The sequence below is a fragment of the Perissodus microlepis genome, chromosome 10 (assembly GCF_051167445.1).
Source record: "Perissodus microlepis isolate ML-2025 ecotype Zambia chromosome 10, ASM5116744v1, whole genome shotgun sequence".
Taxonomy (NCBI): Eukaryota; Metazoa; Chordata; class Actinopteri; order Cichliformes; family Cichlidae; genus Perissodus; species Perissodus microlepis.
This window is the reverse complement of record NC_140470.1, coordinates 7,723,242-7,734,690: the sequence shown is the minus strand read 5'-3', so window position 1 is coordinate 7,734,690 and position 11,449 is coordinate 7,723,242. Positions and strand designations below refer to the sequence as shown.

At 42.7% G+C, this 11,449-nt stretch overlaps 1 protein-coding gene across 3 annotated transcripts in view; it reads right to left on the bottom strand.

Moving 5' to 3' along the window:
* The window catches only part of fam222ba (family with sequence similarity 222 member Ba), a 31,893-nt gene extending 23,106 nt beyond the window's left edge, over window positions 1-8,787 (bottom strand). The window contains exons 1-2 of one of the 3 annotated variants that reach the window (XM_084941713.1): window positions 8,659-8,787; window positions 7,406-7,428 (exon numbers count right to left, since the gene is read on the bottom strand). The gene's annotated coding sequence lies outside the window, so the exon portion shown is untranslated. Of the gene's footprint in view, window positions 1-7,405; window positions 7,429-8,647 lie in introns of all 3 variants that reach the window. The other 2 variants (XM_084941711.1, XM_084941712.1) reach the window with 2 other exon arrangements.
* Between the last annotated feature and the right edge of the window lie 2,662 nt (window positions 8,788-11,449).

Genomic DNA, 11,449 nt, shown 5'->3' with positions numbered 1-11,449 from the left:
CAATTAAAACTGTGAAATAACATGATATCAGAAAAAAATGCAATATGAATGGGCCAACAGGGTCAGTGCTCAGCTCTCAGGAACACGGAAAAGACAGTGACACGGTTAATTTAGAGCAGGCTCAGGCTGGCTGCAGCTGTACACTCTGCGTTTGCCAACACATCATCATATCAGGGCCACTTCCTATCAGTGTGATCAGCACTCAGTTTAAAAGAGGAAAAAAAAGAAGAGGGAAGAAAACGTACAGGAAGTCATCCTGTAAAAACAAGATACAGAGAGCCCTTTATGGTGGGAAAAAGTCAGTGGACCATTTTCTCACAAAATGTTTAAGTGTAAAAGACATGTTTGTGAAGGAATTAGAGGACATGGAGTGAACCTGGTAACCATTTTAAAGCAGGTTTGTGATAGATCCAGTGAATGAGACTTTAAGCGAGAATAGCCATGAATAGAAAGGTCTGCATTTAATTTGCTAATCCATCATTCCAATTGTAGTCTGTAACAAAGGAAGAGGAGAGTGGTGGGGCATTCAGAGGCAATGGAGCATGCTGAGGGGTGCGTGTGTGGTTCTCCATGGAGCCAGAGAGGCCATGGCCCTTGGCCCTAAAAGCCTAGCCAGCACTGGGAAGAATTGGTTCTGATGAGCTCAACGCAGGCAAGACTAATCCCTTCATGTCCAAAGAATTGTTTAACTATGTTTGACTGATTAACCCAAACCCCTCGTTTCCACTTACAATCTATTTGTTCAATCAAGTCCCCTGCACTCTTCATGCTGCAGTGTGTGGGTGGTGATGGAGAGGGAGCAAAAGAACGAGGGAGAGTAACAAAGGAGGCTGCAAAACAATCCATTTGGAGGAAGCATACAGAAGTCAAAGGACAGGGTTTTTTGTTCTTCTTGCAATTCTGCAAATGCACGAGTTCCTGCAAACCAGCTGTTGCGAACATTCAAAGGTCAGAGAACTCTCGCCTTGAGAGATGTCAACTGGAAGGCCAGGAGAAGTGGTGCTAGCATACCACACTGGGATGCTGGCCTTTAGTAGCTTCCTAGGAAAAGGAAATTTAAAGGCACTCTCCCCTGCGTGGAAAAGAGGTTGCCAGGAAGATTAACCCAGCTTCCTTTTATAGCCTCTGACAAGAGGTTAAATCACACATTACACTGCCTGAAATGCCTCTTAGTAATTAGATCAAGAATATTACTCTCTCTTCTTCCCCTTGCAGAATGCAGCTGATCAAAGTCTAATGATGGTGTCAGTGCCATTGGCAGTGCTGGCTGGGTAAATCTCCCCATCGGGATGGCAATCTGTCAGGGCCGCAAGTCCTGCTAAACAGCACAGGACATGAGCACAATGGTGCTTGACACAAAATAGACTAAATGAACCGCATCCTTTACCAACAAGCCGTCCATCAGCGGTGCACCACTAAAATTCATCCCTTTGTTTGAGGTCTACAACTGTGTGTTTATATGTACACAATCAACTGAGTTATATAGAGAGGCTGGTGACATCTGTGGGTTTTATCCTGATAACTGTAAAACCCACGACCAGCTTATCTGCTGTCTTTCCATGCCAGAGCAGATCTAAGCAGCACCTGGTCCCTTGATGGGGTAAGCGGGCTACTGGCTATTAATTACAGAAAGCTGACACGCAGAGAAGGCAAGCCCTCGCAATGAGAGCCTGGGACGTCAGATACACAGCAAGACTAATGCTTTTCTGTCACACAGCAACATGACCTGCCTCAGGACTCTTTACTGCAAGTACTTTCAAGTATGCCTTTCAAATTGTGGCCCACCCTTCTTCCTTTGCTCCCACCCTGTCTCCCCCCTCTATCTCAATCACATTCTGCGGATGTTACACCACTTCAGGGGATATTTTCTGACTAATGCAAAATGCTTGTGCAGTGGCATGATAAAAGTTGGCATTTTCCTTTTCTAATCCAATGCTTCCTTTGTAAACAACCTCGCTTTTTTATGTGTGCGCATGTGCTCAGGGACGCGGGCAAGGGATGCAAACAAATCGCACATAATGGTCAATTTCATTATTTGCTCTCAAACTCAATGGCCGCAAACAAAAGGGGGAAATGGCAGGAGATATGCCAATCATTTATTGTTGAAAGATGCCTGACGAAAGAGGCCCTATAAACCTGACAGCTTTTTCCTTTTTTATGTCAGTCCTTAGCACAATCCAGCTTCTCAAAACGGGAACCCAGACAATGGACTTCTGCAAGAGGTCTGACCCTAGTCTTAACCCCATACAGGTGGTACACATGAAGCACAGACGAAACATTGCAATGGGAGGCCTGCTCTCAGAAATCTTTTAGACAAGCACAAAGACAGCTCAATGCCACTAAAGTGAATTTGCTGAAAAGCAAATCCCCTTGAATAGATGAATGGTAAAGTCTCATTAGGTGTGGACTAAAAGCATCTGTTAAAGAGCGAGTCGTGAAAAGTAAAACTTTACAACTAAATAGCAGTACCGTATTATGCTGTGAAGGCTGCTCCCTTTCAAGTGTTGTCAGAAATGCAATAGTTGTGGTTCAAAGTTTAACTAGCTCATTTTTCAAACTCTTCATATACAAGAGGGGAAAAAATGATCTGAATCTGTTGAGCAAAGAGCAAACTTCATAATAAAACAGCTACATCAAGTGTGGTCTGCCAGTTCAGAAGAATAATGTGACTCTTGTCTGATTGCTGCTCAGTTGAGTCCAACTACAGAGTTGAACTATGAACCATGATTAAAGCCAACATCCCCCTACAGAGCGACAACTGCATCTCTGCACATTCCAGGAAACTCAGCCAGCTGAACACAGCAAATACACCGGAGAGGAGGAGGAGGAGACATAAACAACGTAAGATAGTTTGAGAGCTCCACCGATGTTTACTGTCTCACTAAGTGCATTTCATCCCCGTTGCTTTCACAGCAGCAGCGGTATTTCAGCATTCAGTACAGAGGGGCTGCTGATGCCACAGGTCTGTGTACAGAGGGTTCAGTCACAGGCTGAAGAGACTGTTTGGACAATGTAGGTGTCAGACACACTGCCTGTCTGGAATAACGATTCACTTCAGCTGCTACAAAACATCCTCTGGTTCCTTTATGGAGAAGGTGGTTCTGGGAAAAGGAAAAAAAAACCCAAAAACTGATAAGGAATTTCTTTGTTTGAACTGGTGCGTTGCTACCAGGGAGAAAGGTCTGCATTTGCTTCAAATAGGCACTGAATGACATGCCAGAGATTAGCCTCTGAAGGTCACAGTCTTAGCCTATCCTTTCAGATGCTTTTTACAACGGAACCCCGGGCCCTTTTGAACAACAGGAAGAATGTCATCTGGTTACTTTTCAAGGCACGGAGATACCATTCACTGTGGCCAACAATTGAAGCAAACAGGACCAGAGGGTTAGGAGGTTATAAAGGACCCCATTCTAAGCACCACTCTGTCTCCAGCACGCTGCACGGACACAGAAAAAACACACCCACACACTGAGGCCCGGAGAAGTGGTGTAACTGATGATAAGCTGTGGAGGGTCATGGCAAAGTGCTGTGCACTGACCACTCTCCTCGACAGCTCTCTCAGCACAGAGCTTAACACCCAGACCAAGCCTCTGAGCCCCATACCCACTGTCAAAGTCATTCACTGCTTTGTCAGTTTGAAAGACAACTGTATGATACCCTAAAGTATATCCTTCAGGCAACTGTGACCTGCTCAAAATTACATAGAGGAGAAAAAAAAAAAAGTCAAGTAGATGAAGTCAGAATGCACTGACCCAGATGTAGGCCTGCAACTAAGCTTGTATTTGGGCAAAAATGATGAAATCTAACCTTGTAACAGGAGGGGAAAAGGGAGAATTTTAATATACCAGTGTGCTATTTTCAATGACCAGGCCTTAACAAAAATTATATGCCATTATTCAGGTTGTAAAGCTTGTCCCGAAAAAGGCTCTCAGGCAACAGACAGAGCTGAAATACTTCACCAATTTAGTGTCTAATGAACCCTCTGAAATATTAAAAATAAAGCCCAATTAGCCGAGAGCATTTTACATCTCCTCCCTCTCTAATCCTCTTGTAGCTTAGCTTTATCTAATGTCTGCGCCAACTATGACACTTTGAGCTCACTCTCCCCTATATCCCCACCACTTGATATCCTCTACAGCTTCACTGCTGCTTTGTTGTGGCATTCTTTCTGACCCCACAGACTTGGGTCAGACTCTGAGCCTCCCTGTCGGTGGATAATGATGCCCTGACATGTACAGTTGGCATGGTCAGTGGTAAACTGCAGCAATAACCGTGGACATGCTAATAGCATCTATTAGGATCACTTAAGAGTGATATGGGACTCGTCTGGCGACCTCTTATTAGACAGCGCTTGGTACTAGGGGGCGGAGAGTGCCAGTGGAGGGTCAGTGATCCAACTGAGATGCCCTTATCTTGTGCCATAAACAGATAACAGTATCTGCCCTGCTCTTCTGCTGTTCCTGTGAAGATGGAGGTGGATAAACAACCCCGTCATCTGCAATGCTTCTGACAAGCCTGATCACACAGATGTTCCCCTAGACCTAGCCCCGTTCGTCCTACTGCACTAACTGTTGTTATTCCTGTGAATGGCACTGTGAGGCTTAGAGATTTGTCCATGATTACCCTCAAGCTGAAGACATAACAATTTCAGAAAGCCCTTTGCTCCTTGTGTTTGTAACATCACTCCCTGGCTTAAGGGCTCGGCTTTGCTGATTATGCAAACTACCAAGCAAGAGTGGGGCTTTATTTTTCTTTTCTTTTTTTTGTTACCCTAATTGGACCTGCCAGCTAGCATGCAAATCTATGCACAAAAATGCAGCAAACAAAGAAACAAACTATCTTCATATGAAGGCTACTGCCTGCGGTCACTGCACAAAATAAAAGCACCCACGTGAACCAAACTGAATACCATGCAAACAGCTGACCCACAGCCTCAGTCCTGCAGTTGAGTCTCTTTTCTCAGAGATATCCAGAAGTTGCCCATCATGTCGTAAACACTTGATCTGGATGTATCATGTGGCTGCAGTTCTCTATGCTGAGTCTGACCTGCGTTTGACCCACATACTGAGTCTCCTGACTTTCTCACAGAGGCTACCAAACATCTGTTCACTGTCTGAAACCAGACTCATTCAGCTGAGAAGACATTGGGTGGCCTCAGAGAGAGTTTCTCCAAGTGGTGGGTGGCTGAGTGGGTGAGTGTGGGCTGACAGCTGCCCTGGTGATGGGAGGACTGAAAGGTGGAGCTGGCGGAAAGATCAATGGTACCTAGGAAATCTCAGTCCTTCTGCCTGGCACCTGGGTAGAGGGGCAGCCTTATTTAGCAAATGGAACTAGTCAACAAATCATTCTCATCTAAAATGATCAGGTGTGGAAAATAAAAAATATGCTGGGCATAAAATTCACTGACAACACCTGTGAGCGATTAAACATACACAGGACCCTGCAGGAAAAGAAAAAAAGAAAGGTACAAATGTATTGCACTGGGGGAAGAGCACACGGTTACACATTTCCATTTCAAGTACAGTCTCTAAAATGCTACATCAAATCACTGGCTTTGAATAAACCAAAAAATGAGCATCAGCCAAGAGGCTCATTCCGGCACAGAAAAATCATTGCATCAAAAATATGTTGGTTAGCTGAGCAATTTCACAGTCAACAATCAGAGGATCGGGACTCTTCCTCATCAATGTGTTTTAATGAGCTCCCCGTGAATCCCAACAACAGCTGAAACATAAAAGCTGCCCAAGTTCTCTGGTTCACTCTTTGTACCTTGTGATCTGTTATTCATAGTCTTGCTCTGAAGTCTCTCAGAAATAAAGCAGAGCTTTGATGTTATCCTCTTATTACTGCTGTCTGAAACAAGCCTAATGTTGGGAATCAGACAGTTTGGCTGTTGAATGGAGAACCTTCTGCAACACAAAACTATCTGGGCTTCAGTGTAAGGTGCTCACAATGATTGGTTTGAACCTTTTGAAGCTAGTCATCACTCACTAATATCTGCTTTGCCATGTGTTTGCAAGAACAACGTGTAAGAATAGCATCTGGAAAACTGCGTAGGCGTGCATTACAATCACACTCGACTTATTCTAAAGCCTCTAATCATGTGTGTTCTCTACAATATGTAGCTTTTTTCCCCCCATGCCATAGTTTTACATCACCTGCGGGCCACAACAAACTGAGAGGCAATAGCAGCCAAGATGCTGCACAAGGAAATTGCCCTCCTCTGCCCTTAGTGTAGATCAATATGTTCAAATTTGTCAGTGGCTGGCTGGGAAGGTGAAAAAAAAAAAGGGAAAAAAAACTTTGCTTTTCTTTCAGTTTGCCCTCAGCAAAGACTCAGGATTTGTGGTGACAGGTCAAAGAGTCAGCACATGACTCATGGGCAGAGGAGGAGAGACACTTTTGAAAAGGCACGCAGAGATCTAATTAACACATACATTCAAGTGGTATTTCAATTTGCTGGAACGCTGTAATTTTCTACAGAGCTGACCAGCGTGACATGAACGAATGAACCATGCGCTCATGACATCCAGACTTATCTGCAGCCTCTATAACTAAGAGCAAACACGTCATTTTCAGACCTAAATAGAAGCAACCACATACCCAGTGGTGCGCGCGCACACACACACACAGATATATTCACTGACATAACTGCTGTCATTAGAGGTGAACTGCATTTTACAGATGGGCAGAGGCCTTATATTAATTTGCTGTTGAGCCCCAATTAAGCTTCATTGTGCTGGGAAACATAGCATCCCAATGCAAAGAGGGTTCCTGCTACACGATAATTGCCAAAAAAATAAAAATAAAATAAAAAATACAGTTCTAGGGACACCCCCCCCCGCACCCCCCGAGTTTCCCCGACAACAAGGTCTGAAATTTAATTATCCGCTCTTTGGAAAATATAGAGGAAGAAAGCTACATTGCAAAACTGCACTTCTGGGCAAGTAATGTGAGGCTCTTGTTTGAGTAAGCCCTGGATATCACAGAGCACATCCTTCCCTCGTTGCTATACACTAGACAGTCCCACCTTTGTCGTGGTAAAGAAGAGATAAAAGGCTTTTTTACATAACGACAGATTATATATATATACATATATATACACATATATATATATATATATATATATATATGTGTGTATGTATATGTATGTATGTATATATATATATACACATATATATATATATATATATATATATATATATATATGTGTGTATGTATATGTATGTATGTATATATATATATATATATATATATATATATATATATATATATATATATATATATATGTATATGTGTGTGTGTGTTTACATTTTTATTTCAAAACGGGCATGCAAATGTAGACAACACTTTTATTTATTTATTTTTTTAAATCGCTGGATATTTCACAGTTTTATCGTCTTACCATGTGAAGCGCAAAGCAGATAACTTCCATAGTCCGGCCAGTCATAGAACAGAAGAGTTGCCTTTTAATCAAATCCGTCACAAGCTCCATGACATTACAGACCGATTACAGCAATAAAAGCAGAGCAGCCAAAGACAACACGGACAGGCTGTGACAACATTAACATTCCGCCGTGTAAAGATTGGGCTCGGAGGGGGAGAAACGTCGATATGATCCCATTAGTTAAGTGCGCCCTTAGGATACCCGAAATTTGATCAGAGATAGACCTTTTCCTTCCAGACACGAACCATTAGACGTCCTAGCATTAAAAACAGAAGCTGTTCTCGTCCTCTGAAACTACTCCTGCACTCCTCCTCCTCCTTCTCCACCTCCTCAGCGGTCGAGGTTGTGCGGCAGGATCAGGATGAGCTCGGTGACGTCAACCTTTTGTTATCACCTTTAACACTTGCTTTTGCAGGTGGAAACACTTCCCCGTGGCGTTATGTTTAAGAGGTGCCATTTGCAGACGCGCCTGGAGAGCAAGGAGGGCGCACAGCATCTGTACAGTCGAGTGGAGACGGCCGAGGCTCTAAATCTTGGCAAATGGTTGCACGCTTTCATGATTATATCGGACACTAGCCAGGGGTAGACAACTTTGAAGGTAGCAAGCAGTATAAAATAACCGAACTTGTAACTTTCATCCGCAACTGGCTTCTTATTGGAGAACCACTTACGATTTAGCTTGAGGTGAGGAGCAAAACTACCTGCATCATTGTTGATGACATTTTTAATCGGTGAACATACGAGTGTGATGATGATGACGATGATACTTTAGCAGGCAAATACAGCTCAGCTTAATCCGCACTGGTGGCTGTTACATTGCACAATATAAACTAGCTAACCAGCTGAACACAACACAAGCCCAGTTTGTACAGTTATCATCAGCTCTAATCGAGAATTTATGGCTTTTCCCTCTAACTAAAACATAGTTGAGTATCAGAGAGATTTAAGCCTTTGATGGGAGCTTTACAGTAGATACAGGGCCAATGCAGGAGAGCAGTACAGTAGCTATAAACCTGTATGTTACCAGTCAGCGTGCCAGCTGACTGCCCAGGCTCCTGGCTAGCTAACCTAGCCAGCCAGTCTGAAACATACACAGTCCCATTGTTGCCTTCTCAACCTTTCCTAATATTTACGCCACACTCTCAGAGGACGTCACACGGTGTCGGACAGCAGGCGTGTTATAAAGATACAACTACTTACTCTCCGTTTACCTCTGCGAAAGGCATCGTTTAGTACGTCGCCATGGTTTAAAACGGACAGATTTTCTCCCGTTGCCCTGTGCTGCCGAATCACTGCTGTTGCTGCTGTCTGCGGCAGCAACTTCTGGCGCATGCGCTGTAGCTGGGACCGTTCCAGACTGCGCCGTGCGCTGCGCAGGACGCCCGAGTGGTTTAAAGGGACAGTGAACTTGAAGCGCGATTGGACGGCTGAATATTTGGACGTGAAATTAGTGAAATACATTAAAATAGTTCCTATATAGGCCAGTAAATAAATATTAGCCTTTAGCTGTCTATTTTTCGTTAGTCTAATTAGATTTGGTTAACGAGCTTTGTAGACAAAATAACAGCAGCTTCATCAGCTGTGGTAAGGTTTTAAACATATTATGGACTTACATATATGACAGTGCTCCCATCTAAAGGGTACACGCGTTTACTGAATGGTTTCAGGAGTGTGAAAATGGTGTAAATCATGTGCTATGGCATTCAAGTCAAGTCAAGTGGCTTTTATTGTCATTTCAACCATGTACAGTGGTACAGTACAGAGTGAAATGAGACAGCATTCATCGGAGTTGGATTTATAATTTATTCATCACAGAAGATTGGAAATTCTTTTGTTACAGCAGTTGGAAAACTTAAACACAACCCATGTCAAAATAGCTTAAATAATCAGAATAGTGTATGGCTAAATAAAATAAAATACGACATAAACAAAAACAAACAAAAATCCCTGTAAAGTCCAAACTAATCTAAAAGGAAAGTAAATACAATAAAGTATAATGGGTACAAATCAAAATTTAAAAAACAAGTAATAATTCAATTCAATAATTAAGCAAATGATCTAAAATTCACAAAAGCAAAATCAAACAGAATTAAACACATACCTGTTAACATTAACGCAACTCAGTATATGAAAGAGGTGTCAGAGTGGAATAAAATGTAAGCTTGAGAGAGTGCAGAAACTCGGTGAAACAATGCATCAGTCCACTGAAAATGTATTGAAGGTATTTTTTCCCTTTAATCTGATACAGGTCTCTAGTTTGCAATGCTGTAAGCATCTGAACATGATGGAGACTAAAAGCTGAATCAAATGTTTTTAAGGCAGCACAAATGTTTTCAGGGATTGCTGTGAAGAGCAGCTGTCAGTCAGGGTTGAGACCCAGTGACATTAAGTACTGTGGCATGATTTCATACTCATCAATGTATATATTTTCACGTCAGTACATGTATAGGTATATACAAGGTGTATAGGTGTTATGCTTCATATTTTTGGACATGTAGCTCAAATAAAGTTCAGTCACCCATCTGTATATTCCCTCCTAGATGTCTTGAAATTAATTTATGAATTTAAAGCATAATCCGGAAAACTTCACGAAAAGAAAATGAGTGAGCAGCCTTGAGGTGAGGATGTTTTGACCTGCCATTTAACTTCAATAATCAGTATTCTAACCTTGAATATTGAATATTGCTCATTTACCTCTAAGCTTGTTTGTGCGCATCTCTGACCAAAATTTCCTACTCATCTGGAAGAATGGCACATGACTTGCCTTGAGCATGAGCTATATTATGCTATATTCTGCTTGCATTTTGCCTCATTGTGCTGCTCACATATTGTATTATGAATCTTGTTGGGGAAGATAAAAACCCAGATAGAGGACTCCTGGTCAATAGTGTCACATGCTTTGTGATTTGATGAAAGGTTCTATTTGTGCAGCCTGATGTGTATAGCTCCCTAATCAAAGACTTATTTTTCTGTGACAACTAAAATAAATTACTCCATTACAATCGCCCACCTGCCCTCTCTGCAGTATTGATACCATTTTTATTACAAGAGAGAGACAGACCGACAACACTGAAGACCGTGGCCAGTTGTGGAAGCTTAAGAATGTGTGCTCACGGCTATGTAATGTCTTGTCACGTTGGAGCCTCCGCAAAAGTAATCAGATAAGATTATTACAGAGAAAATTACACATGCTCAGTCCCATAAACATTTCTGATACAAAGCTTTGTGAAGCCACGGCCTGAGCTCCAGTATGGACCGGGCTTATTACAATACTTCAGCCAATTTAGGCCTGCAAGCTTCACTTCCCCCCATCAGCAAGTGAAAGAAGGGAGAATTTGGTCTGAAAGCCCAATCACACAGAGCGCTCCGAGTTCAGCAGGTGGGGAAGTAGCAGCAGCAGGCTCCATCAGGCAATAATACAAAGTTAATGATGCAGAATGGTGTCTTTCTCCATACCAAAGAAGACGTCAATACAGGATGTTTAAGAACGCTGTTCCTAATTACGCTTTTTAAATTCACCACTGACGTGATTGATGATTTCAAAGGGAGGCATTATTGATCCACTTCACAGACAAGTCCCATCGATTGCAAGTCTGGAATGAATAAAAGTTTTTTTTTTCCACCCCACTTTATCTCCCCCACGGAGAGAGAGATTGTACAATCAGAGCATCAGTGTGACCTATATGGGTAGTTTAGGAGCTAAATCACCTCTTTAACAAAAAAAAAAAAGCAGGCAGAGCAAGGACGTCTCGAGCAGTGATTGCTGAATCGAGGGACCTTGGGGGACCTTCAGGGCGTCACATAAAATGTAACAGTTGAATCTCATTTCTCACATGTGGAAATTCATCCATCCGTTCATTAATCTGTGGGATCCCTCGCAAATAGCCGATCTGTGCTGGAGTTCTCAGCATGATAAAGTTCAGGAGCGGCTGTTTGAGAGAAAGTCAGCCGGCTGTGCCCCATCACGCCTCTCACTGCAATCAGCGGTGATGGAGTGATGGA